Source organism: Pelodiscus sinensis, chromosome 3 (genome assembly GCF_052426305.1).
Source record: "Pelodiscus sinensis isolate ZL-2025 chromosome 3, ASM5242630v1, whole genome shotgun sequence".
NCBI classification, from domain to species: Eukaryota; Metazoa; Chordata; order Testudines; family Trionychidae; genus Pelodiscus; species Pelodiscus sinensis.
The window spans coordinates 96,915,905-96,943,541 of record NC_143054.1 but is presented as its reverse complement, the minus strand read 5'-3'; the positions used below and the strand labels follow the sequence as shown (position 1 = coordinate 96,943,541).

General features: G+C 41.7%; 1 long non-coding RNA gene across 1 annotated transcript in view; it reads right to left on the bottom strand.

Annotated features, from left to right (window-relative positions):
* Positions 1 to 427: 427 nt before the first annotated feature.
* The window catches only part of LOC142827880 (uncharacterized), a 65,639-nt gene continuing 38,429 nt past the window's right edge, over positions 428 to 27,637 (bottom strand). Inside the window, exons 2-3 of the long non-coding RNA XR_012902673.2 lie at positions 1,613 to 1,780; positions 428 to 961 (exon numbers count right to left, since the gene is read on the bottom strand). This is a non-coding gene — a long non-coding RNA (uncharacterized LOC142827880). The remainder of the gene's footprint in view (positions 962 to 1,612; positions 1,781 to 27,637) is intronic.

The following is a 27,637-nucleotide window of genomic DNA, read 5'->3' as shown; positions in this document are numbered from 1 at the left end:
TCCAGGTGGAGTGCACCTTTGGCCGCCTCAAGGCGCAGTGCAGGTGCCTGACTGACCCACCTGGACGTGAGGGAGCACCACCTCAGGGATGTTGTCACACCATGTTGTGTCCTCTACAACATTGCGGAGAGGAAAGGGGAGGCCCTTCTCCCAGGGTGAGGGGCAGAGGCTGGTCACGAGGCGTGAGCCTTTGAGCAGCCAAGGACAGCTGCCATCCACCAGACCCATCAGGCTGGGGTGAGCATGCCGAATGTCCTGAGGGAGAGGTTCTCACAAGTACCCCAGTAACTCTCCCCAGGGCTTCCCAAACAGACACCTCTGGCTTTCTTCCCTATCCATTGCTCACCACAAGCCCTCGCTTCCCTGGCCTTTCAATAAATACACCTGTTTGGTTTCCAAGAAAATGAAGTCTGTATTTCTCTGACAGGAAGAAAAGGTGGGCAAGGGGAAGGGGGACTCAACCTGGAGGGGATGGAGGAGACTAGATGTGCTACCTTGGGAGTGGGGACCTCATCGGAGTGGGGATTGGGTGGGTCCAGGGACCACAAAGGGGTGGGCAGGAGTAGGGGCTTGAGCATGGTCGGGGATGGTGTGGGGGGCAGATGGAGGGGATATGGGCATCACCTGGGGAAGGGACATCACCTGGGGGCAGGCAGAGGGGGAATGAGCATAGGGGGGGGGGGGAGAGAAGACGCAGATGGTGAAAGCCAGGAGCAGTGACAGCAGGTGGGTGTGCCAGCATGTGTGACATGACATGCTCTCACACCACCTGCATGAGCTTGTCCCATGTGCGGTTCTGCCACTCAGGATCCTCCCATATCTTCTGTTCCAAGGTCTGCTGCATGTTGTGCAGGATGCTGATATGCTGGCACATGAGGCCTTCCTGGACCCTGGCGCACCTTCAGCTCCCCCCAGACTCCAACGGCTGACTCTGGTGGTATGGCTTGCCTCTCAGTCCCAGCTGTGGAAAACACAGAGGGAGAGGCCGTCAGTCATCCATGCACACTCCGCCCCCGAGGCCTTATCCTCCTCTGAGCAGTGACCACCAGTCCTTGGGTCATGTGTGGCCTGCACAATGGGTCGTGCCTCACAGGGGCCCTGAGGTACCAACTTTCCAAAGTCTCCCCCTCCCGCCCCCGGCCCACAGATAAGCGAGTATGGGAAGTGTCCAGCAACTTCATGGGTGGCAAAGGAGCTGGGAGCAGCCTGGCCCTCCCTGGTGACTGTGCACACACCTGCAGCTCACAGCACTGTTCGCGGGAGCAGGTGGTCTTGTACAAGCAGGCATGCCCACGTGCTGTGTGTGGCACTCCTCCGTGTCTTTGAGGTCATGCCTGAGCCATTGTGGCTAGCCTGCTTCCAGCCATGACAGGAGGGCTTCCCCTCCTCTCCCCTCCCCCGCTCACGACTGGACACGTGTGGCCTCCCGAGCTTGGCAGCAGAATCCCACCTGTGCTCAGGGGCTGCCTGCTGCATCCATGTGCCACACACTAATGCTGCACGTGGTTCCAAGTGAGCGGACTGCAGCACGATGTCCAGCCTGAGCAGCCCGAGTGACACTCACACCCCGCCTCCCCGCCCTGTATGTGAGACACAAACTAAGACCACTCACCTGAATATCCCTCTCCCTGACATCCAATGAGGCCAGGGTGACATCCTGGCTCACAGGCACCAGCTCCAGGGACAAAGTCAAGGTCTCCATCTCCTCCTTTTCCTCCAGCTGGCCCTGGTCCTCCTGCTCTTCCTCCGCAGTAACCTCCATCCAGGCAACGACAGGGGTCTGTAGACCGGAGTCCACCGTAACTGCTGGGGAAGATGTTTCTCCCCCTTCTCCCTCCCCCAGGATCTGGTGCAGCTCGTCAAAGTAGAGGCAGGTGTGGGGTCCTGCCTCTGTGCGCTGCACTCTCTGGCCTGGACATATCCCTGGAGGAGCTTTTTCACCTTACTCCAGACCTGTTTCAAGGACTGTGGTGGGTGTCCACCAGAGACTCGGCCATGTGCTCGAATATCTCAGAGTTGCGGTGCTTGGTGCGGAGATCCTGCAATGTCTCTTCCTCACCCCACAGTTCAAGGAGGGGCAGGATTTATGCTCTGGACCGGGGGTACCCGCCTCCTGGTCCCCTTGGCTTGGTTCTGGGACCCCTAGGGCTGCTCCCTGTGAAGGCTGGGAGGGTTTCAGAGGGCTTGAGACTGGGCTGTGAGTAGCAAGGCCTGTGGCAGGGAGAGCCACACGGTGAGGTGCTGCTCTCAGGCCAGCTTCCTGCCACAAGGCATGTCCAGGAAGCCCACAGCTTTAAGAGGGGCCAGGAGAAATGAACATAGAGTCCTGATTAATTAGGATAAAGTATCCACCAGGGCACCTGTGTTATTTCCTGGCGGTCTCTTCTTTCGAAAAAGCCCTCCTCCCCATTCTCATACACCTTTTTCCGAAAGAGCTCTTTTGGAAAAAGGCTTTTTCCTTGTAGAAAGAGAATTACCAAGGCTGCAAAAACCCCTCTGTTCTTTTGATTTACTTTTGGAAGAACAGGATTACAGTGTGGATTTAACTCAGGTTGTCAGGAAAACGACCGTTTTTCCAACAAAACTGTAGTGTAGACATACCCAGGTCAGGTCGGGAGTGGGAAGAGGTTGTGCTCTGACATTCAATGTGCTCTGACATTCCCAGCTGGTAGAACAGCTCCTTGGTGTCACCCAGGCTTTATGAAAACAGGCTTATGGGTATGAAAATGCATGACTCTCATATCCTGTAGGCAAAATGCAACGTGACATTTTTAAAAAGCTACAGTCTGATGAATGTGCATGTATCATTCTTATATGAAGTGTGGATCTGTTTATCATTCTAGATGTGCTAATGAGGGTCATTAGTAGTACTCAGGAGACAATGTTCCAGTGCTCAAGACATAGATCTGTGAAATGAGTTTGGTCTTACAAAGACATGTGGCAGACCACCTGATGCTGGAGACCATTTTAGATCTACTTTTTTACTTTGATGTGAAAAGTTTGAACTGAGCACAAAGAATTCCCACCTTTGGCAAAAGAGATATAAAGATGGAAAAATCAAACAATAGGTATGATTGCTGGATGCCAGGAGACCCCACATTTACCACCCAAGATGCCCACTGGAAACATCTAAGACTGAACAGGGAGAAGCATCAGGCCCAAGCTAGGAAGCTGCCACGTGTCAAAAAGAGGATCAGAACAACGGCTATAGTAGGAATTTGCATGTTAACGAGTTCTAGTGTACAAGGATTAGCTGCTGTTTATGTTTATTTTGGCTTAGTAACTTACTTTGATTTGTCTGCTTTCACTTGCAACCACTTATTCTACATTTTATACAAAAAACACTTTTGCTTATTATCAAGCCCAACATAAATAACTGTTCTCAGAAGGGAGGGAGCACGGAGCACTCTCTCTCTCTTTCATTGACTTCTATATAGAAGACGATGGGTTTATTTGGGGGTTTGGTCCCTTTTAGGGGCCACATTCCTGAGTGCTGCCAATAGCCCTATAGTTGAGCCCTCCCGGAGCAGAGCTGGTTCAATGTCTGTGTTGCTCTACAGTGGGGACTGTTACCCCAACTGTGCCTTGGGTGGGGGGGACCAGAGATTCTCGTCAGGGCGTTGAGGCACTCCAGAGTGCACATATGTGGACTCAGTGACATAACCAGCACACCAGATGACAGTCTTAAGAGGACCCCTCTGATCCAACCGGTCAGTTGGGAGCTGTTGTTCATTGGCATAAATTAGAGTAGCCCTAGGGAAATTTTTAGTTGTTTTGATTAGCAGCATCAAAGATTTATGAAGTTTCACCAGAGGTTGTGATTAGAGGATTGTTTAATTCTTTTTTTCCCCCGCTTCACACAAAAGCATGGGGACTGGTCTATATACCATTTCGGCACTGACTTAACTAAACATAGGGTAGACTTAAATTTTTGAAGAGCATTTTAAATCTTTGTAGTTAAGTCCAATTTAGTAAAATGCATGGAAAACCTGTATGTAGATCAGCTCTGCAGTGATTATACTTAAACTTTTGGTCTATCAAAGAGCAAGAACAGCTATTTCAATAAATTTGCTAATGTTGCCCCTTCTTCTGACATGATTATTGCATCTCTGCCAAATGGTAGCAGAATTCTGGGACATTGCAAGTTGAGGAAAAGCAATCAAGGCCATAGAATCTGGGTAATCTAAATGTAGCTTGCTTTTGGTTTTTTATAGACCTACACAAAATGGTTCTGATTCAGAAGCAGTCAAACACCTTCCAGAGATCTAAGATTGCAGGAAGCTCTCCTTTCCCAGACTTGCTTTTCAAATATAAAAAATAATGCAGCGAGTGAACTTTGCCAATTGTCACAAATTTCTATCCAAGCATAATGAACAACAACAAACAAACCCACCCAAACAAAGTATTTCTTCAAAGACTAAACATTCTGCTCACACACTAAGAAAAAAGAACTTGTAAGAGTATACACAACAATGTCTTCTGGGCACTTCTGCCATAAGCACTTCTGCATAAGCAAAATCACTAGCAGTAATAGAGTGTGTTATATCAACACTTTACCAGCTAGTGCTCAACAGATAAATTTGTACCTGAGATACAATTTGCAAAGTGAATTTGCAAAGTGAAGTTTGAATTTTTACCCACATTTGAAGCATATAATACAATCCCATCACAGACACTACACGGTATTGGAATTGCTATTTCTCTCTTCCAGTTTGGCAAACAGCCTTTAGCTGCAACATACACAGATCCAAGATTAAGCTCACCCCAATATCAAGTTTGCCATGTTATTTTTATATTCACAAACTTTTAAGACAGGGCAAGAGGGACAAATAGTCCAGATTTTAAAGATTTTCCAGCAAGACAAAAAAAATGCTTCATTGCATGTGTGTTCAGCATTAAGAGAAAAATAAATGTGCTGTTTTCAAATTTTTGCTTCAGGGTCAGCCAACATCAGTCTACCATGCAACAGCTTTGAGGGGGGAAAAAGCCTCACTAAAAGGATAGATCTGCCAGAGTAAACAGTGCCTCAAACCAGGGAAATCTAAAGCACATGCCTTATTGTCAAGTTTGGTTTAATTTGTTTTACAAATCAAAATGCCAGCTCAGCTTTTAAGACCTATTTCTGTTAAGTCCACTTAAGCCTTTTCTCAAGGAGGTAAGAGACGCACTTTTGAATTGTGCTCCCTAAATTGTGTATAAAATATGATATACCAGTTTGTTTGAAACTGACAATCTCTAATTCTATTTTAATGTACAGTTGCTTCCTTTCTCTTTGTTTTGTTTAATAAATCACAGGGCCAGATTCTGCTATTTACACTCATGCTGATGTGTCCCATATTCCAAAAGTAGTCTCCATTAAGTCAATAGGTCTACTCAAATTACACATCACTGGAAAAAGGCGTTGCAGAATATGCCCCCAAAGCATTCTGAACCTGGAAAAAAAAAATTAAAAATCCTCTCTCCTTTAAGTAAAAACACAAGGCACACAAACACATTTTATACTTTATGTACTCAACTCCTCTAACTTCCATAAGAAATTTGCATTAATATCGGAGGGAAGAATTAGGCCTTTCAGCTTTTAAATATTACTCTGTTTTATTTAAGGGCAAAACCAAACCTGGAATGTTCTGAAGACATTTCCAAGAGAATAAAAAGTCATTGGCAAACTGACAAACCTCCTGAAAAATCAACAGCTTTCTTTCAACACATATACCAACTCACCTCACAGCTGGATTCAAAGCAGGCGTAAATTCATTGTCTTAAAATGAAAATGTGCTGATTTACACCATCTCAAGAGCCAGCCCAGAATAACAGGCTGAAAAATTTTAAATATTTCCCCCATAAAAAGAGAAGCTTCATAAAAATAACTTCCAATGCTTTACATTTTATGCAAAAAAAACCCAACCCAAAAAACCCCCACAAAAAACCCACCCCCCCACACACACACCCCACCTTTACACTACATTTTATCAGAGTTAACAATTTTTATTTAACAAAACCCTGACTTTTGATAAACAAAAGTTAACCGCTCTGACACCAGTTTCATTTAAATTCTTATTTACAAATATTACAAAGAAAACTTTCAAACAAAAAAGGAGTTAGCTTGGAATGTTACCAAATGAATATTGAATATTTTTCATGTTAGAAAAAAATTCAGACAACTCTACCAGAATGAACAAGTAATGATCTAGCTGTATAGGACTTTACACTGCATACATCACTGTGGTATCTGAGGATCATATTGCGTATGCTAAATAAGGGGAAAATTATAAACTCTGAAAATGACACTTTCAGCTGGAACATCTTTTGCATATGTATTATGTGAAGAGAATTTTCAATTATTGTCTATTTGCTTTAGTAAAGCTTTTGCATGATCTTCTCATAAACAAAGGAAATGCAGCCTAGATGGAACTACTATGAAGAGGCTGCAAAACTGGTTGGGAAACTGTTCAAGGAGTATTTCATAATGGTTCACAGTCATTCTGGAAGGGTATAACGACCGGGGTTTCACGGGGCTCAATTTTGAAATTAGTTATGTTCAATATTTTACATCAATGATTTAGATAATGGTATAGAGAGTACACCTATAAAGTTTGCAGATGATACCGGGTTGGGAGGGTTTGCAAGTGCTTTGTAGGAGAGGATTATAATTCAAAATGATCGGGACAAACTGGAGAAATGGTCTGAGGTAAATAGGCTGAAATTCCATAAGGACAAATGCAAAATACTCCATTGAAATAATCAGTTGCGCATATACAAAATGGGAAAGGACTACCTAGGAAGGAATAATACAGAAAGACATCTGGGGTCATAGTGCACCACAAGCTAAATGTGAGTTGACAGAGCCACACTGTTGTAAGAAAAGCAAACATTTGGGGATGTATTAACATGACTGTCATAAGCAACATATGAGAAAATGCCACTCAGTGCTGATTAGACCTCAACTTGGAGTAGTGTGTCAATTCAGGGAATCACATTTCAGGGAAGATGTGGACAAATTGGAGAAAAATCCAGAGAAAAGCAACAAAAAATAATGGAAGGCTTGGAAAAAATGATCTATGAAGGAAGGTAGAAAAAAACTGGGTTTAGAGAAGAGATTGAGGAGGAACATGATAATTTTCAAGTACATAATAGATTGTTACAATGAGGAGGAAGAAAAATTGTTTTTCTTAACCTCTGAGGATAGGATTAGAAGCAATGGGCATAAACTGCAGCTAGGGAGGTTTAGGTTGGACATTAGAAAAGCTTCTTTACTGTCAGGGTGGTTAAGCACTGGAATAAATTTGCTAAGCTGGTTGTGGAATCTCTATCATTGGAGATTTTTTTAAGAGCAGGTTAGACACACTCCAGTCAGGAATGGTCCAGATAATAGTTAGTCCTATCATTAGTGTGGGGGACTGGACTAGAAGACCTCGAGATCCCATCCAGTCCAATGACGGATTCAAAATCTAGGCATTGTTATCGGGGATAAAATTAGTGTTTGCAGCTGTTTATGTGTTTAGAGAGTAACTAGCACAATGTGACACTGATCCTGTTTTGGTATTTTGGGTGCTATTGTCAAATAATAAATTCACTGATTTGAATTGCTGAACATCAAATATTCAGTACCGAATGTCAAATGCCAAAAACGAGACGTCATCGTTATGAAATATGTATTAAAACAATGACAAATCATATCTACATTTTGCCTCACAGCATGACTTAATACATTAATATTGACAATTTCATTTTAATTACAAAATTGGCATTCATGGCCAAATTTGTGAATCCTTTAGTCATATGCCTGATCAATTACATCAGTAGGACTATTCATATGAGTAACTGATCATCACTGTGAATGTGTTTCAGAGGGGTAGCCATGTTAGTCTGTTTCAGCAAAAACAATGAGGAGCCCTGTGGCACCTTAAAGGCTAACATTTATTAGGGCATACGGGCACAACTGATGTGGGTTGCAGCTTACTTCAATAGCTTATGCCCCACTACATTTGTTAGCCTTTAAGGTACCAAAGGCCTCCTTGTTTCTTTCAGTGTGCGTAAGAAATTCACAACCAGGACCATAGATATAATGGGCATAATTCTACTATATTATACCAGAGGAAGTCAGTATTAACATCACTGATATCAATTCAGTTATACCAGTGCAAAACTGGGATAACGTGAAATCAGAATATAGCTTACTGTATCACCACAGTAACTACATCAGTAAGAATTGTAAGTACTGACTTGTAGCATGTTGTAGGATTTGAAAAACAGAACAGTAAAGAACAAGTAGTTCCTGCTTTATATTATTCAACAAACATTTTTATAGGTATGTACTAATAATCACTTCAATTTGACTATTATACCCTCTGCAATTTGTACTTTTTAGCATTGCTACTTGAGTAATTTCAAATACCTTCTGAAAGGATAAGCCATTCATGTTCAAATAACATTCAAAATCATATACAGGTACCAGTCACATCTGTTATCACTATGTTGTTGTAGGTCAGATGTAAACAACATATCAAAACTGTTTGTGGTCTGCATAAACCGCGCATTTGACTGCAGACGTATGTCTCTGGTGCAGAAGAAGCAGGCCAGGACGTGGAAAATTCTAACATAGCAATGTCTAATAGAGCACTACATTTGACAGACCAGCAGATTTATATTTGAAATCCTTGTTCTCCAGGGACATATAGATTGGTCTTTTAATTTTACTTCAGGCAGAAATTTACATTTTCAAAAGGAAAACTTATAACAGTAAACTGTTTTTCCACAGAAACACTATAAATAATCAGAGGGGTAGCCGTGTTAGTCTGGATCCGCAAAAGCGACAAGGAGTCCTGTGGCACCTTATAGGCTAATAGATCTATTGGAGCATAAGCTTTTGTGGGCAAAGACCCACTTCTGAGCAAAGACCCATGCATCTGATGACGTGGGTCTCTGCCCACGAAAGCTTATGTTCCAATACATCTGTTAGTCTATAAGGTGCCACAGGACTCCTTGTCACTATAAATAATGATCTTCTAATATTTGATGCTTTTTTCCCCCACTTCTGTTACTGAAGAGGTCTTAACATCTGACCAAAATGCCATAGTATCAAGAGAAAGATTCTCATTGAGATCAGTGGGATTTGGATCAGGGCCTTAATTTGTAAAATTTTATTTTAAGAAAGTATAGCCTAAATTTATCCCAAGTATTTTTAGTAGAACTGGAGGGTTTCCTCACTAAAAAAACATTGCTGGCTAATCATCCATGACAACTAGCTGGCATCAAAACATTTTCTAAGGAATGTAAATGTAAATTGATTTTTTTTAAAGAAAGAATGTTTCTATCTAGACTATAAAACAGTTAGTTGATCTGCACATCCTCAGCACTACTACTGAACATTGTTGTTAGGATAGGAAACATTTCAGTGCATCTCAAAGCACTCTAAGGACTATGAATTGTCAAACTTGTTCAGAGGAAACAAAAAAAAGTGATCTATATTCAATGTTGTTTATGATAGCAACATAAGCATTTGTAAAGATTCCCGAAAGTTCCACATGCACTTTTAATTTTTCACATGCCTCCATGCTTTGGCAGTTCATTTAGAGCCAGAGATACCAAAATACCGTAACAAGCTGTGCCTGTTGTACATCCAACCATAAGCAAATGAAAAAGTAGTGAAAATTGTTCAAGAAAACCAGAGACTGAGTTTTCCAGCCTGATGAGGTTTGGATAAACTTTAGATAAGCAGATGGAATTTGATATGATTATCAAAACCAACTTTTCTGAGCTTTCCCAAAACCACTACCATGAACTGAAAAGGAAACATTTTGAAACAAACTGGTGGGTTAATAGACAATCCAGTCACAGTCAGCTGAAATCAAGATAACTCTCTCATGCACCAAGAGGAAATCTGCTTCTCAGAGACCTAAATGTGCAATGCAGAAACAATCAGACCTCTGGTGGGAGCCCTTGTACAGGAAAATGTGTAATTCCTGGCCAATGGGAGTTGCGGGAAGCAGCGACCAGCAAATCCCTTTGGCCCATGCCGCAGGTGGGACACCACTGGTCTTCAGCATGAGAAAAGGGAACATTCTGAAGTATTGCAAAGAGGCATAAGAAAATGCAAGAAAAAACAAGGGAAAATAGAAAAAATATAAAGTAGAGAGGAGAAAAGCAAGGAAGTAATGTGTCTATTTTGTTGATATGCTACTGCAATATTTCTGTGGATTCTTTAAATGTGCCTTAAAACAATAGGCTCGGTCTTGTTCCCATGGAATTCAAAGGTCCTGGTTCTGACAATGTAAAGGGCCTTAAAATGTAATTGACTTTCATTTTACACTCACTTTTAGGTCACTTTACACTGCCAGAGCATCATAAAGGGGCCAAATATTTCAGTGCCTGCAGGATTTACTGTTTACATTTCATATAGGACTCAGTGCTCACTTAAATTAATGGAATGACTCTCATTGACTTCAGTGACTTAGGAATAAAAAAAATATAAAATTTGAAAAACATTCAGCCAAAAGAAGCCAAAAGAATCCAAGATGTAATTAAAACTTGGCATGCTCTAAAAAGTGCTTTACACACATATATGCAGATGTGAATTCCATGGGTCAACTGACGAGCAAATTAGATGAGTTGGAAAAACAAAGATGATAAATTGAATCTCCAGGGGCATCTTCCCATCGGGAACCTTTTTTATATTCTGTGCTTGAGTTAAGGTCTAAATTGCCAGAAGCTTTGTCATTATACCCTTTCACCCATGGTACACGTTTGCATAAAGCATATCACAAAACATAACAGTTTACTTTCTCCCATCTCCCTGCCTGTCATGCTCATGTATCATTCATATGGATTTTTTGTCCTAAATCTACAGATTAAATATCAAAACTAACCAACTCTTAAGACTGAGGCATGATTTGTTTGACTTTTGCAGGCTACATTTAGCCAGTTATACACATGATCCCATTTTAAAACTGCAATGTTTTATGTTTACTGACAAACCTAATATTGAAATGAGAGTGCAAGCTACTCCAAATTCACTCACCACCATACCTCCTCTACTCTGACCTGAGAGAAGACATCCCTGTTACCCATGGAAAGGTATTTGTATATACATTATGAGTAGGGATCTATCAAATTTACAGCTCATTTTGGTCAAATCTCTTGGTCAGACCATTTAAAAAAAAAATTTCATTATATAATCGTGATCACATTTAATTGCACAGTTAAATAATAGAGTACAATTAAAATGCAGAAAACAACAAACACTTAAAAATCTATTTAGTTTTTTTTATAGAAATTAAGTGAGCACTATATGCTGTGTATTCGGTTTACAAAACCGAATACACAGCATATAGAGCTCACTTTATAGTTTTGTTGTTACAAATACTCGCATTATAACAAAAAATAATATTTTAGGTGAACTGAAAAATAAGTAGTATAATGCAAACTATCATGAAAGTTGAACTTATAAATGTAGAATTAGCTACAATTCCGTTTCTGAATGCAATGTAAACTTTCAAGTTTTACAATTTTACTCAGTCCTACTTCTTGTTCAGTCAATTGCTAAGACAAACAAATTTGTTTACATTTAGAGGAGATAATGCTACCCGCTTCTTGTTTACAATGTCACTTGAAATTGAGAACAGGCATATGAATATCACTGCTGTAGCCAGCACTGCAAAACATTTACATGCCAGATAAGCTGAAGATTCATGCTTTAACCACCATTTCAGAGGACATGCATCCATGCTGATGATTGATTCTGCTCAATAATGATCCAAAGCAGTGTAGACCAATACATGTTCATCTGAATCAACACATGTTCAATGTATTATTTGAATCAAATGCCCCACTAGCATTTGATTTTCTTTTTTTGGTGGTTTGAGTTCTGTAATTTCCCTATTGGAATGTTGCTCTTTTAAGACTTCTGAAAGCATGGTCCACACTTCATTCCGCTCAGATTTTGGATGGTACTTCAGATTCTTAACCTTGTTGTCATATGTATTGTAGCTATTTTTAGAAATCGCACATTGGTATCATCTTTGCATTGTCAAATCTGCAGTGAAAGTGTTGTTAAAATTAACATGTGCTGGGCCATTATCTGAGACTGATAGAATATGAAATATAGGGCAGAATATGGTTACAGAACCAGAGACATACAATTCTCCCCCAAAGAGTTCCATCACCAGCACATTTAATTTTTAATGAGCATTACCAACTTGGAAGCATATCCTCTGGAATGATGGCCAAAGCATAAAGGGGCATATGAAAGTTTAGCAATTCTAACTACAAAGGTGCCAGGAAAATGCCTGTTCTCACTTTTCAGGTGACATTGTAAATAAGCAGCAGGTAGCATTATTTCTTTTAAATATAAACACACTTGTTTGTCTTAGTGAGTAGCTGAACAAGAAGTAGGACTAAGTGGACTTGAAGGCTCTAAAGTTTTACACCGTTTTATTTTTGAGCACGGTTATGTAATTTAAAAAAATTCTACATTTCTAAGTAAGACTTTCATGATAAAGAGATTGCATTTGAATGAAGTAAATTGAATAGTCGTTTGCCATTTTTACTGTGCACATATTTGTAATAAAAAATAATAAAAAGTGAACATTTTACACAGTTTTCTGCATTGTAATAAAAATCAATATATTTGAAAGTGTAGAAAAACTGTCCACAGATATTTAATAAATTTCAATTGGCATTCTATTGCTTGAGTGTTATTAATTGTGATTAACTCAAACATTTATTGCAATTTAAAAAGTTATTAATCGACACCCCCAATCTGAAATATTACAGAGTTGTGATCAAAGAGGGGCTAACTCCTGACCCAAAAAAGGAGTTGGTAGGGGCACTCAAAGTTATTGTGGGGGGGAAGGGAGTTACAATACTGCTATCCTTACTGCAACTTATGATCAGGGCCTAGTAGTCTCAAACACAAGTTAACAGTTTGTAACCAACAATTTGCAGAGATTTCATCCAAACTGTTCTCTGTTCATGTTCTATTCTCGCTTTGGTGTTTGAGGTGTATGACTGGTTATTTAAAATCACATTTTATTGTCTGTTCTCTGATGGCTTATAAAAGATGTCATCAATTTCTGCTTCCACTCAGAATGAGTTCATTTAGTCAAATCATGCTGTTATCAAAATAAACCTCATCTATGATCCTAAAATTCAACCAGTTTGAAAGAGACTGCAGAACTTAATTTCATGTAGAAGTTTGATACCTGCAACAGAGGTCTAAACAAAGACTTAGACAGAATGGCTCTGTACAGTCCACATCCTAAATGACATAAAAAGCCAAGCACAGGGTACTTAAGAGTATTTACATGTTTTGTTACACGTTTTGTCAGCCTTTAAAATGCTAGCAGACTATTTGTTCTTTTTTAAGTTAATACCCACTATCAGCTTCATTTAACATGGACACTAATTGACCATTCCCTCCCCCCTTTCCCCTTCCTTCCCCTCTCCACATCCCCTCTTTTTCTCTATTTATTTGGAAGCCAGACCCTTTAACTTCATTCATCTGAACAAGTGGGTTGTGCCCACGAAAGCTCATGATAACATCTACATTTTTTGTTAGTCCGGAAGGTGCTGCAAGACTATTAGTTATTTTTAAAGTTTTTCCAAGGAAGATCGGATTACAACTTTATTTGCATGAATGTTCAGGAAAAAACCTAATAAAGTGTTTGTGAACCCAGCTACAATTAAATTTATATTCAGAAGTAACAAATGCCTGACTAATTTCCTCTCACTATTTACCAAATTCTATTCCCAAATAGTTTAACAAACCAGACTGTGGGTAACATTTAACTAACTTGCTTTCATCGACTTCAATGGAGTTCTAAAACTTAACCCAGTGGTATGTTTTACATTGTGTTTTGAATTTGCACAGAGGGGAACAAACAACTGCTACATAATATAAATTGTTGTTAAAAATAAGTGCTATTAATACTGAGAGGAAAACAACATACGTCTCTCCTCACCAAGGAAGTTACTTGTAAACCCAAATGCTACATAAGGAACTCTTTGACTTTTCTAGTTATTTCTTTAAAGCTCTTTTTCCTGCTGTCTTGTTCTCATTCAAGTTTTAGGCTTGGTCTACATTGTCAACTGAGTGACAAAGCTTTTGTCCTTCATGGGTGCTTTATATCTCCCACTCCCCCCAACACAACAAAAGCTTTGCCAGGCAAATGGGCTTATCTACACTGGTAAGTTCTCTCGCAAAAATTCCCTTTGTCACCAAAAACCAGACCTTCAGAAGGCAGACATGCTCCCCTGCTGACAGGCTCCATCAACTATTTGGAAAAAAAACAGACCAGAGAGGACCAAGAAGGACCTGGTGAAGGATGTTTTGCAACATTCAATGCTTTTAAAAAAAAAAAAAAAAAAAAAAAAGGCGCAGGCTAGGGAGGCAAAAGCTACAACAGAAACCACTGGTCACATGCTAAAGCTCATTGAAGACCAAACTGTGATGCTGAAGTGTCTAATTAAGACGCAGAGCAAACAGAATCAAAGCCTGCGCTGGCAGCACATTCTGAATTCTTTACCCAGCCACCCTCCTTCTACCCCCGCAAGAAGCCTCCCTGGTAACACATGAAAAAATTCTGTATCCAGCAACCCTCTCTCTATGCCCACATGCTCCTTTTCACTGTCTGGGAATGTTTTTCCCCAGCACACTCCACTGCCCATCACAGCAGCTGTGACTTTGACAGCTGGATGTTAACACAATTGTGAGGTTTTTCAATAACCTTACCCTCCCCTTGCCAGCAAGCATTCACGCTACGTGTGTGACCGTGATTGGTATTATTGGGGAGGTTATCGATGTTTTGTAGTTTCCTTAGGAAGTCTGTAGTGTCTCGGAGATAGCTGGGGGTATTGGTTACGAAGGTTCTATATACACAGCTTCCGGAACAATGCACAGACTGACATTATTCGCAAACGACAACAAGCGACACACAATCTTAGCCGCGCTGAACACCATGCCATCCAGAGTCTCAAAAACAACCTGGACATTGTAATCAAACCAGCTGACAAAGGGGGTGCTGTGGTCATTATGAATAAGGCCGACTATAACCAGGAGGCAACCAGACAACTCTCGAACACCACATTTTACAAACCTCTCCCCTCTGATCCCACCTTGGAATACCAAAAGTAACTACACTGTCTCCTTAAAAGCCTCCCCACAGCTACTCGGGAACAAATCCACACAGAACAATCCTGGTCGGGGGTCAGAAGGTGATTCTATCTACTTCCCAAGATCCATAAACCTGGGCACCCCGGACGTCCCATCATCTCTGGTATTGGCACGCTCACTACTGGTCTATCCAGCTATGTAGACACTCTTCTCAAACCCTTCATAACCAATACCCCCAGCTATCTCCGAGATACTACTGACTTCCTAAGGAAACTACAAAACATTGATAACCTCCCCAATAATACCATCCTTGCCACCATGGATGTAGAAGCTCTATATACCAACATCCCACATGAAGACGGATTACAAGCAATTAGAAACACTATCCCAGAGGACACTACTGCCAACCTGATCGCAGACCTATGTAACTTTGTTCTCACCCACAATTATTTCCAGTTTGAGAACTTATACCTCCAGATCAGTGACACAGCCATGGGTACACGCATGGCCCCACAGTATGCTAACATCTTTATGGCTGACCTAGAACAACATTTCCTCAACTCCCGTCCCCTGGTACATCGATGACATCTTTATGATCTGGACGCATGGCCAAGAAACACTGGAGATATTCCACAGAGATTTCAACAACCTACACCCCACCATCAACCTCAGCCTGGACCATTCTACACGAGAGATCCACTTCCTGGACACTACCGTACAAATAAACAATGGAAAATTAGACACCACTCTCTACAGAAAACCCACCGACTCATACAGTTACCTACATGCTTCCAGCTCCCATCCAGAACACACCACACGATCCATCGTCTATAGCCAAGCCCTTCGATACAACCGCATCTGCTCTAATCCCACTGACAGAGACCAGAAGCTTCAGGATCTCTACCAAGCATTTATAAACCTCAACTACCCACCCAGAGAAATAAAAAAGCAAATTGAAAGAGCCAGACGAATACCTAGAAACCATCTACTTCAAGACAGACGCAAGAAAACCAACAATAGAACACCACTTGTCATCACCTACAACCCCCAACTTAAACCTGTCCAACACATTATCAATAAACTACAGCCTATATTGGAACAGGATACCATACTCAAAGAGGCTCTGGGAGACAGACCCATAGTCTCCTATAGACAACCACCTAACCTCAAGATGATTCTTACCAACCACCACAGGACATACCACACTAATACAAACCCTGGTACCTTCCCTTGCAACAAACCCCGTTGCCAGCTTTGTCCACATATTCATTCTGCTCATACCATTATTGGACCTAACCAAGTGAGTTATAAGATCAAGAACACATATTCCTGCGCATCCAGAAATATAATCTATGCTATCATGTGCCGAAAGTGTCCGTCTGCTATGTACATTGGACAAACATCTCAGACACTTCGCCAAAGGATTAATGCCCACAAAACAGATATTAGACAGGATCACAAAGAGAAAACAGTTTCTTGCCATTTTAACCAGAAAGGACACTCTCTCAATGACTTAACCACCTGCATTCTGCTACAAAGACCTTTTACATCTGCACTTGAAAGGGAATCCTCTGAACTGTCATTCATGTTAAAATTCGACACTTTCCAAAAAGGACTCAAACATTTGAACTCTCTCACCCATTATCAAGATAGTTTCCCCAATTATCACCTCTAATACCATTACCTCACAAACATCCCACTCTCCCTACCTCTAATATCAATTCACAGACACTTACCTTCCTTCCTCCCCCCCCCCCCCCCCGCATCCCCCTCCTGTTCTGCAATGTGATTTGTCCTTTTCATATGTGTTCTTTTTTTAATTGTATCCTTTGGTATATATGGTTGTGACTACTTTCTTCCACTATTTGATCTGAGGAAGTGGGTCTGGCCCACGAAAGCTCATCATCTAATAAACCATCTTGTTAGTCTTTAAAGTGCTACATTGTCCTGCATTTTGCTTCAGCTACCCCAGACTAACACGGCTACATCTCTATCACTTATGATTGACATACTCTGTGGCAAGGTAGGTTGGGGTGGCGCAGCACTACAATGGGACCGTGTGTGCCATTGAGTGTCTCGCTACAGTTTGCAAAGCCCATTTCTGCAAAGCCAGCCAATCCGTCATCCACATTTCCCAGAGTCACAGCTCTTTACTGCACAATGCAATTTATTGCCCTGAACACCTGCATAAGTGCTGCCCCAACCGTAGACTTTCCCACTCCATACGGATTTGCAACTGAACGGTAGCAAGCAGGAACCGCCGGCTTCTACAAAGCAATAGTAACATGCTTCTCTATTGAGAGAACAACTCATTTGGGTGGTTTTGCACCACAATTCAGAGGCCAGCTCAGCAAAAAGCTCCAGGAAGGTTGCTTTGCGCATCTGAAAGTTCTGTAACCACTGCTCTTCATTCCACACCTGCGTGGCAATGCAATCCCACCACTCAGTGCTAGTTTCCCTAGCCCAGAAGTGATGCTCTACTCTTCACAGCTGCTCTGCAACATCACTGCTGTCTGTGTCACTGTGGCGTAGTAAGGGTGCTTTCTGCTCTGTGACCCGGGGTCCCCTTGCGCTGTGATATGAGATTCTCACTGACTCCCAATGTGTATTAACCCAGACATCCAGGCTCAGCCTCCCAGGGGGAGAGACAAAGGGAGGAGGGTGGAGACCAACACTGGGCTGGGGGGCAGGGCTGGAAGAGTTTTTAGTTTGTCTGGAATCATGGAGGAAGCAGCCTAAGCAAGGGGGCCTGGGATTTAGAGGGGCTGAGGCATCTCAAGGGGGGGGGGGGGCGCGCTGAGGCATCCTAGGCCTGGCCCTGTAACTAGATTGCATCTGTGCTGTGCTGCATCCTTGGAGAAGCAATAAACTCCCTCAATCCTACTGGCTGGCTGGGAGTCTGTTCGTGCTACTATGGGGGTGCAGGAGTCGGGGGAACCCCGATGCATCGTCACAGTCACTCACAGTCTTCCGCATCTGAGTTTTCTACCTTTGACAAAGTACAAAGGTAGCTTTGCTGGAATGTGTGATGTCCCTAGCACATAAAACACCGCATAGGAGAGACGTCTGAAACCCATGATTCCTCACAGCAAATACTGGAGTGCGCAGCCAGCAAAGCAAGAATTGTCAGTTTCAAATGGCTCAAAAGCAAGTTGCAAGCACCAGCAGGGCTGCGAAGCAAAGAGGTGGCTGATGGAACACTATTCGTGTTCCCAACATGCCTTGGGCTACATTGCACATTCCCAGTGCCTAGTGACTGAAGCTGATGCCAGGCATTCTGAGATGTGTACACCCTATTGACCAGGGAGCTAACAATGTGGCCATGATATGTTGACAGAGGATGGCAGTGTAAACACGATTTAGTGACTTTTCCATGTCAATAGTACTTTCAGCACCAAAACTTTCCAGCATAGACATACGCTAAGTACCAGTACTCCTGTCAACAAAGTAAACATTGCTCATTGAGGAGTAAGTGTTTTGCCAGTAAGAGTGCTGACAGTGTTTACACTCCTTGACTTTTAGTGACATAGCTGTATAGTGTAGACCAGGCATGTCCAAAGTCCAGCCCGCGGGCCAATTGTGGCCCGTGTTCCGATTTAATACGGCCCCCGCTTCCTCCCCCTCTCGTGGCTCTCCGGCGCTCTTTTGAACTGGTGCGCCCAGCACGCCGCTTCCGGCCGCGCCTCCGCGGTCCTAGAGCCTGCCCTGTAGGGTACGTCCGCAGCCCCGCTCCCCCGCTCAGCTGCGGGTTCACCCTGCCTCTGGGCCGCCGTGCCCTGCGCTTTCCGCCCGCCTCTGACCCGGCCCTCACGCATGTTCACTTCTTCAAATCTGGCCCTCTTTGAAAAAAGTTTGGACACCCCTGGTGTAGACACAGCCTAGCCATGTACACATGATACGCCAGCCTTTCCCCAAAACCATCTCCAAGCTAAATAGTGCTTTCCATTCATGTTTTAAACAAATGCTGTCTTGTTTGTCATCTTTCACTCAGAAGATCTCTGTATGCAGACAAGATCTGAGATTTAGAGACACTGGCAGAGAGGTTACAAGCGGTTCTAAGAAGTTAGGTGAGGCTTAAGTATACTTAAGTTTACCCCATTGTCCTACTCTCAGGTGACCCTCAAAGAGTTCTTGTCAGGGGTTCAAGAGACCAGGGCTTGCCCCTGCTTGTATGGGGCTAGCAGTGAGGAATGCAGTGGGAAACAAGTATTGACATTCCTTTCTCAGTTCTCTTTGATATTGTAGCCTAGAGCAATTCCTGCTGTGAAAGGGTGGGACAAACAGCTGACAGTAGCCAAGCTGTGGATAGTCAGTGTGGGTCCGACAGGGTTTGTCTCAGGACAAGTCAACGATTTCTTTGTCTCTCCGTCTTTTAAAATAGCTTGCATGTTTATTATGTTTCCATCAAGACACAGACATCCACTTCTTACAAGAAGCCCACATCCTTTTGTTTTGCATAAACAAAAGTTGCAAAAAAGAAGGAAAGCTTCAGAAGGGTATCCTGTACAGAGTAACTCTGCTACATTTAAAAAACAAATAGTCTGGTAGCACTTTAAAGACTAACAAAACATGTAGATAGTAACATGAGCTTTTGTGGGCACTGCCCACTTCTTGTGCCCACGAAAGCTCATGATACCATCTGTGTGTTTTGATCAAGTGCTACCAGTCTGTTTATTGTTTTTAAAAATGAAGGAGTCAGTCCTTTAAGTCAGTGTTTCTCCGCCAGTGGTATCAGTATGCTTAGGGGCACTTGAGAGAAATCTGGGGGGGCGGGTACATCAATACCTGAAATTCGGAGAAAACTGAATTTTTGTTTTAAGTTTTACAGCGCTTTGTTATGTTTGTACTTTTTACACCCAAAAATTTCATTGCCTGCCCTGGTACAAATTAAGTTGTTTAAACAAATGTGTTGCAATGGTAGAAAAAAAATGTATATGTCTGAGAACTGTAGGTACTAGGGGGTACTTTATATAAAAAAGGTTGAGAGAAACCGCTCTAAGTCTCATATCAGTCCAGCCAGCTGTGCATGCTCCTGCTCTGGTCCTCTTGAGTCACACAGTTTCTGTATATATTATAACACTTGCATCCCTTTGCCATTTTCTGCCTAAGAGCTAACACCCAGACAAAGTGATTTTTAACTGTCCCTTGTCTCTGTTCAAAGACAATTTGTCCCAGGCCTCTTGGCTAAAAGGGACATTGTTACTTGGGGCACAGGCCAAACTTGAGTGGCTCTATCTTTCTGAAGATTGGCATGATACCATCTACATGCTTTGTCTTTAAAGTGCTACCAGACTTTTTTTTTTTTAAAAGTTTATCCTATACAGACTGACTCTGCTACCCCTCTGAAGCTTTTGAAGATTGGCAGATACCCAAAACCTGATGGGCATTAGGTCCCACCTTCAGCAATCTGAAATTTTGGGAGGCATGTCTTTAACTGTTAGCAGTTAAGTACTTCTAAAGCTGAACATGGCACTTTCACTGTAAACACCAACAAATAGATTGCAGGTGACTCATGTGAGGGTGCATAGACTTTCCTATCTTGGGCCACTCATGCAAGCACCAGCCACAATTTCAGCTCCTGTGCTCCCTGGAGTGCCAGGGTCACACCACTAGATGTACACTCCATGCCAAAAAAAAGGGATGGGAAGGGGAGAGGAGAGAGAAAAGATTGAACATTTCTCTCTCTAAGAGCCTACAGGGGCAAACATATGCTATACCCCTTTATGAAGGTGTTGCAGAAATTATGGTACCCCTGTGAGCAGAGGAGTTCTGTGAGACTTTCCAGGTACAAAACTTTCAAAGAGCACAAAAGTCCCATTTTCAAAACCACCTTTCAGAAGTGTCAGTTGCGTTTTCAATTGCACCCAGATGCCAATCTGCATCTTTATATACCAAAAGGCCTTTAAAAACCTCTCCCAAAGTCACCAAGTGTTCAGTCCCACGAAGAACAAACAAACCAACCAACCACTGTGAGAAAGGAAAGTGGAGATACGTGCATGGAGTCAGAGCAGGCTGAGTTGTATGTGACGTGTTCTCATGCTTTTGCCTAAAGGAGGTGACTCATTAGATGTTAGAGCAGCTAATTCCATTAGACACCTTTTACAATCCTAGTCTGCAGCTTCCTGATAGCTACCAAGCAGATAAATAAATGGAATTGAAAATGAAGCATGTGTTGTGCATTACTTCAGTACTAAAGCTGATCAGTGCTAAGAAGATGCTTGGTAACTGATGCGGCACTCAAGGACACCAAACTGGAGTTTGCTGATCAGACAGAAGAGTCCTAAATTGTGTTGCAGATATTTTCAGTGTAGAATCAGTTAATCTTTGATCTTGTCGGGTTGGGGCCTTTTCAGTATTTTCATAAGAAAATAATTTATATAATGTCAAACTCTGTTCATTGTAACAAAATGAATTAATTCCATTGACTGCAACGTGCTACAGAGAGCCGTCAGAGTGTTCCTGAAGCCAACCTGCATTAGGGAGGTTAAATTGAGGTTATCTGACTAGTTGTGTAGTCAATACAATTTGTATCAACTACACAATTAGTTGGTAAGGACTGCTCTGCAGAGCTGCTGGGGGGGGGGGCGGAGGGTGGCAGCAAGGGGGTGAGGGAGGGAAGCAAGTAGCGGATACTCCAGTTGACTAGTCACACTAAAGCCTCTGTAAGGTGTTCTTCATGCCATGAAGTCTCTATATTGGTTGCCATTGTAGAGTCAGCATGTAACCAGAACTACATAGATATAGAGAAGTAAGTTCACCCAGATAAATCTGTTTAAGGGATAGATAGTGTCAGTCCTGAGTACCTGACAGTGGTACATAGGAGGTCATATGTGGTAGCTGCAAGAAAAGTTGACTAATAATAACCTTCAAATTGTGCACAAAGCTGGACTCAGTTTGTGGCATCTTTCTTCCTTGAAAACTGGAAGGCATTTCTTTCAAACAATTATTGAACCACCACAAAAAAACCAAAAAACCCACAATGACTTTAATATTAAGGAGAACTGCATGGAAGGGAGGTACCCTGCCTAATCTACTTGGTTAAAAAACCCAATTAAAAACACCACACACATGGGAGCATGGTAAATTACAGAAATTTAAAGATTATAGGAAAGTTTGGGGAATTCCAAGGCAATACATACATAGCTGATGTTCTGGATGAATGGGTGCTTATTCTATTATGAGTCAGCATTGTGTTTTGAAAAGCCTGAGACTCAAAACATTTGCATTCCCCCAGATAAATTTGTGATGGGGCAGGTATTCAGGGTTGGCATCCAAAACTGAACCTCTATTTTTAATCTGCACCTACAATTTAATGCGAGTTCCATTTGCAGGCACACATTTTGCAAAAGAAATTGGATTCTTTTGTAAATGTGTCCATTACTATTGAAGAAGAGCCTAGCTATGTACAGTATATTGAATGGGTATTTGGGGTTACCATTTAGAAATCTAATAGGAAAGATGCACTGGAAATATTTTCATATCCCATTTTGACCCCAACATAGGGATCCTATTACACAGGCCTAGAACATTTAAGGATATCAAGAATGAGGAAAAAGACTCCCGTTTTTCCTGAAACTGAGCCAAGAGACCAACCCTAACATACTTATTGCTATTAAACAATCAGGTGAGGTTTCTTTTGCTTTGGTACCCACGGTATTAAATATACCTTGCTAGTGAGGTCACTTTTTTTAAGACCTGATCTACATTAACATGGCTACCTTCAGAGCCAGAGGGGAGGGGAAAACACCACACTTTCCCCAAAAAAACAACACAGAGCTTTTGCCAGCTGAACTAGGTGATGGACTGTGTGATGGAAGGCAGTCACAGAAGGCCCCTTGAGGATGCTTCCCAGGGTGCTGACAAAGACAAGACAAAAGACAGGACTATGCAGCACTGACACTTGCCTCCTTGCCCTCTGGAGCTTCTCACCACCCCTTCCTGTTAGCCAGATCTCCTGGTTTACTTGAGCCAAGGCACAAAGCTGAGATTACTGACCCTCCCCCCCAATCAAGAACAATACAGACACTGAATCTTTTCAGGTCTGAGAATGTAGTTCTAGACCCAGCTTCCAGGACCCTAACCCCCAAAAGAGATCAGAACCTCAAATAAATCTTTAAAGGTAAGGATCTTTAACAATGAAAGGAGGATATACACACTGATCCCTCCCCCAGATAATTATTTACACTGGGCGTGATAATAAATAAAAGTGATTGTATTAAGTACAAGTAGGAGGATGTAAGTGGTTGCAAGTGAAAAAACAGGCAAATATAGCAGATTACAAATTTGAAACAAAAAATGCATAGCTAGTTTTAATACTGAATGCTCATTACAAACTCACTCTAAAACTGTTCTTATTTCAGCTAAACCTCCAAGCCAGGGAAGATTTTTTTCCCCTCTCAGGTCTCTGGCTCATTTTCTTGGGATTGCCATGCCAGCCCAGGACAAAAGGACAGCTAGCTACCCATTGTTTTATAGATTCCATTTTGGGTGGGAACTTTGAGTTCTCTCCCCCCTCCCCACCTTCTATGGAAAATTACCTGGTCAGTCCCTACCCATTTGGGTGGTAACGTGAATTTCTAAGACCAACCACTGCTAAGACTTAAAGGAAAAAAAGAGGATGTTTACAGGTGAGCACCCAGATCTTGAGGGAAACACCCTTGATGGCTTTCATTTGTATATTTAATACCATAAACCATTCCATACGCCATATTTCTAACTTTACATACAAGACTGATACATACAGCAAAATAAGATATGCAGATCATGACATTAAAGTGGATAGGTTACATGAGGTATTTTGTCCAAAGCATCTTCAAGTTATGCATATTTGTGTCCGTAAGTCAATTTCATAAGGCATGGGGGAGAGGGGAAGGGTTCAGAGTAGTTTTTGGTGAGAGGAGCTGCAGGGAGAATTTAATAGCAGATTTATACGGTCAGATGCATCTGACCAGAAATTATTGTGAATACAAGGCCCCAAAGGCATGACCTAGCCACCTCCCCAGCTATTTTATAATTCTTACCCTCAATGCACCTAGAGATTCCTATCAATAGCCCATTTCCCCACACTGCTGCTGCTTCTCTCCTGGTACTCAGATTCCCTTGTGTTGATCCTTCCTCACCTTTAACATACATATAAGAAGCCCATTATTGAATAGAGCTGGACATAAATATGTATTTAAGAGTTCTGCCAATTTGGGACTTAAGGACCTGATCCAGTTCACACTAAAGTAAAGTGCATAGGTATCAGTTGAAGCTCTCAGTGCATAACAGAGAGAGCGTCCAATGGTCTTTTCTATAACAGAAAATGGCTACCTGACAAAATAGTGCAAAGCACTGAATTCTAAAGACTCCAGCACAAACAAAATGGAGAGGCAGCAACCAGATTTTCATCACATATGAAAAGGATGCAGTCAAGGAGCAACATTGCACAGAAAATAGAACACAGCAGTAAGAGCATGGGGTTGGGTCAGATTTGTTTCTCATAGCTCCAGTTGTTAGGGCTAGCTAAATGCTCAAAAGAAAGGTCTCTGCTCCAATCTGAGCTCCTAAAACAGAGGCTCAGGTAATGTTTCCTTTCACAGGCAACCCAGATGCAGCCGCCAAGAAGCAAGGCAACCTCACATCAGTATTTATAAATCTGTGTGTAGATGAGCTGAGTCTGGATCTGAATCTGGTTTTAAAGTGCTTCTCTGATCATTTTAAATGTCTATGACCCCCAACACACACACACACACACACACACACACACACACTAATCAGTAACTTACAGGCAACAAATATATAATATTGTACTTATTCCCAAAACAAGCCTAGTAAATGCAGTGTTAAGATTAAACTTAAAGAATATCAGATGTGTTGATGCATGGTAATGCATAGCCAATAGAATAGAGTATGAATAATATTGGGGAAGAAAGGATAATGATTGGTTAATTTCCATATCTGTATGGGGCTACTTGATAATGACCTGAGCTATTGGCATAGTTCTATTCCTGAATGTTCTATTCCTGAATGTAATCAATGATGGATACAAGTGTCAATAATTTAGCTTATTCACAACTCAGTTTCTGGACATGTAGTCTACATGAGTTCAGAATCAGTTTTACCAAGATATTAAAATTTGGTGAGTCTGTGTTATGACCACAATAATGAAGTAAGGGCTAAAGAAAAACTTGAGAAGAGCGGATTTTCTTAGAGGGCTGACTAATTATTTGTAATCAACAGCAATAGATATTACTAAATTCTCAGAAAATGAATTCTGTACCCAAAGAACACTGCAGCTTTGGAGAGTATATGCTGTATCCTTCATGCATAAAGTGAAACCTCAACTCAGCCTTACCTGTGAAAATATTATCAGTGCCTTTGAAATGACCGAACACAATAGGAAAATACCTCTAGACAGCAATGCTTATTTGCATTGGGTTAGGGCTTCTGGACGAACTCGTGGTCTTTAAATACCAATAATTACCTTTTAAAAAAAATGGGATTTTCCAAACTGCATTCTTTGGTGTCACAAGATCCATCCTCATGGATGTACTGCCTGCACTTTACCACCTAGCTTAACATATTTCATGGAGGACAGGTCCATTAACGGCTACTATTCAAAATGAGACAGGGTGGTTGAGGCAATGACTTTTATTGGACAAACTTCTGTTGGCAAGAGGGAAAAGCATTCCAGGTCTGAAGACAAGCTCTGTGTAAGCTCAAAAATTTCTTGCATCAACAGAAGTTTTTTCCAATAAAATATATGAACTCACCCACCTTGTGTTTCTGGTGTCCTTGGCCCAACACTGCTGTAGAAACTTTACCCAAGATGGTCAAGGATGCAAGCCCATCTTCTGGGTGTCTCTAGCCCTCCAACTTCTGGAAGCTGGGACTGGATGACACGGGATGGATTCAAAATTGCCTTGTTCTGTTCATTCCCTTTAAATCATCTGGCAATGGTCACTGTCGGACAGGATCCTGGGCTAGATGAACCCTTGGTAATAATATTATAGTGTTTTACAGCTATGAGAAAAGCCATACTATATCAAATCAGTCTGACTTAATTTATGAAGTTAGTACATATGTTTTTGCACGCATTTTCCATCTCTAAATTCTGTGATCTCAGGTGAGGCTAAGTGGCTGGTGAAAGACCAATTCCTAGTATGCGGACCAGAATGCGAGAACCCTAGCTTCTTTCAAGATTTCTACTCTATAGCCATTAAACAGTAGAAACTGGGAGTCATGGGCACTATATCCCATGTATGAACCACTAAATTGGAGGGGAGAGGTTTTCTAACTCACTACCAGATGCCGACCCAAACAGTCTTCCACAACCTTTATTTTTTCATTACAATTAGTAAGTACTTCAGTAGCTTCAGAAATGGAAACTGTGAAGTAAGGGGTTCATTTGTTTTGCTCCTGGTTAAAGATTTTTTTCAAAATCAATTATTTCAATTTATTTTACATGCTACACAAACTGCTTATCACGTAGCAGTAATGAAATCAGTGAAAGTAATGCAAAGTTTTTTACATTAGGCTATATCTAGACTGTAGGCTACTTGCACAAGAAGCTTTTTGCGGAAGAGATCTTCCGCAAAAGCTACTTGCACAAGAGCACATCCATACTGCAAAAGCACATTGGAAAAGCAATGCGCTTTTGCGCAAGAGAGTGTCTAGACTGCATGGATGTTCTCTCGCAAGAAAATCCTGACTGCCATTAACAGAATGACCACCAAGGATCCTGTACTTCTTTAGATTGTTTTTTGTGCAAAAACTAGTTTCCCGTACACACACACACACACACACACCACAGAAAAAGGAATACCTACCCTGCAATAACTCCTGTTAATTCTCTGTAAATTTTCTTGTGCAAAAATGCTCTTAAGGTGTGAACGCTCCACCAATTTGTGCGCAAAAACTGCCATTTTTTGACGAAACCTCTGCATTGTCGATGTAGCCTTAGTGAAACCTACATAACAAGCTTTTCCTGGAAGTTACATACTTAGCAGTTTCATGTCAAACTCTTCTGCTTCCCAACCATATGAAACAATTTTGGTCAGTAAAAGCACAAGATCGCTTTATTGGAATGGCAAAAATTTTCACCTAGACAAAAGTATAAGTATTTGCAACATGTTTCCTAAGGTGGGATTTTTTCTATTTTTGCTATTTTCAAACTACAAAAAAAATGCAGCACTCACCAACAAATGCAGCGCTCACCAACAAATGCAGCCTTGGTTAAGCTGACAGAAGCTCATGAAAAGTTCATATTTTGTTTCCAAAAACTAAATTTTTCCTAGCCCCACTCAGAAGTGTAATTCTGTATGAAGGCCCTTCTTTACAGAACTCACTGTGTGTTCAGGGGGAGGGGACAGTTACTGTACAGCACATCAAGTTATCTGACCAGTTGTTTCATGATTAGTTTTTCAGCTTGGCTTCTTGCATGCATATTTTGTGGTCAAATCCATTAGTCAGTTACAGCAATAAACACCTGGAGTCTATCAAAAACAAAGAAAGTCTTATTCTGTAGGTACAGCCAGCCTGGTGAAC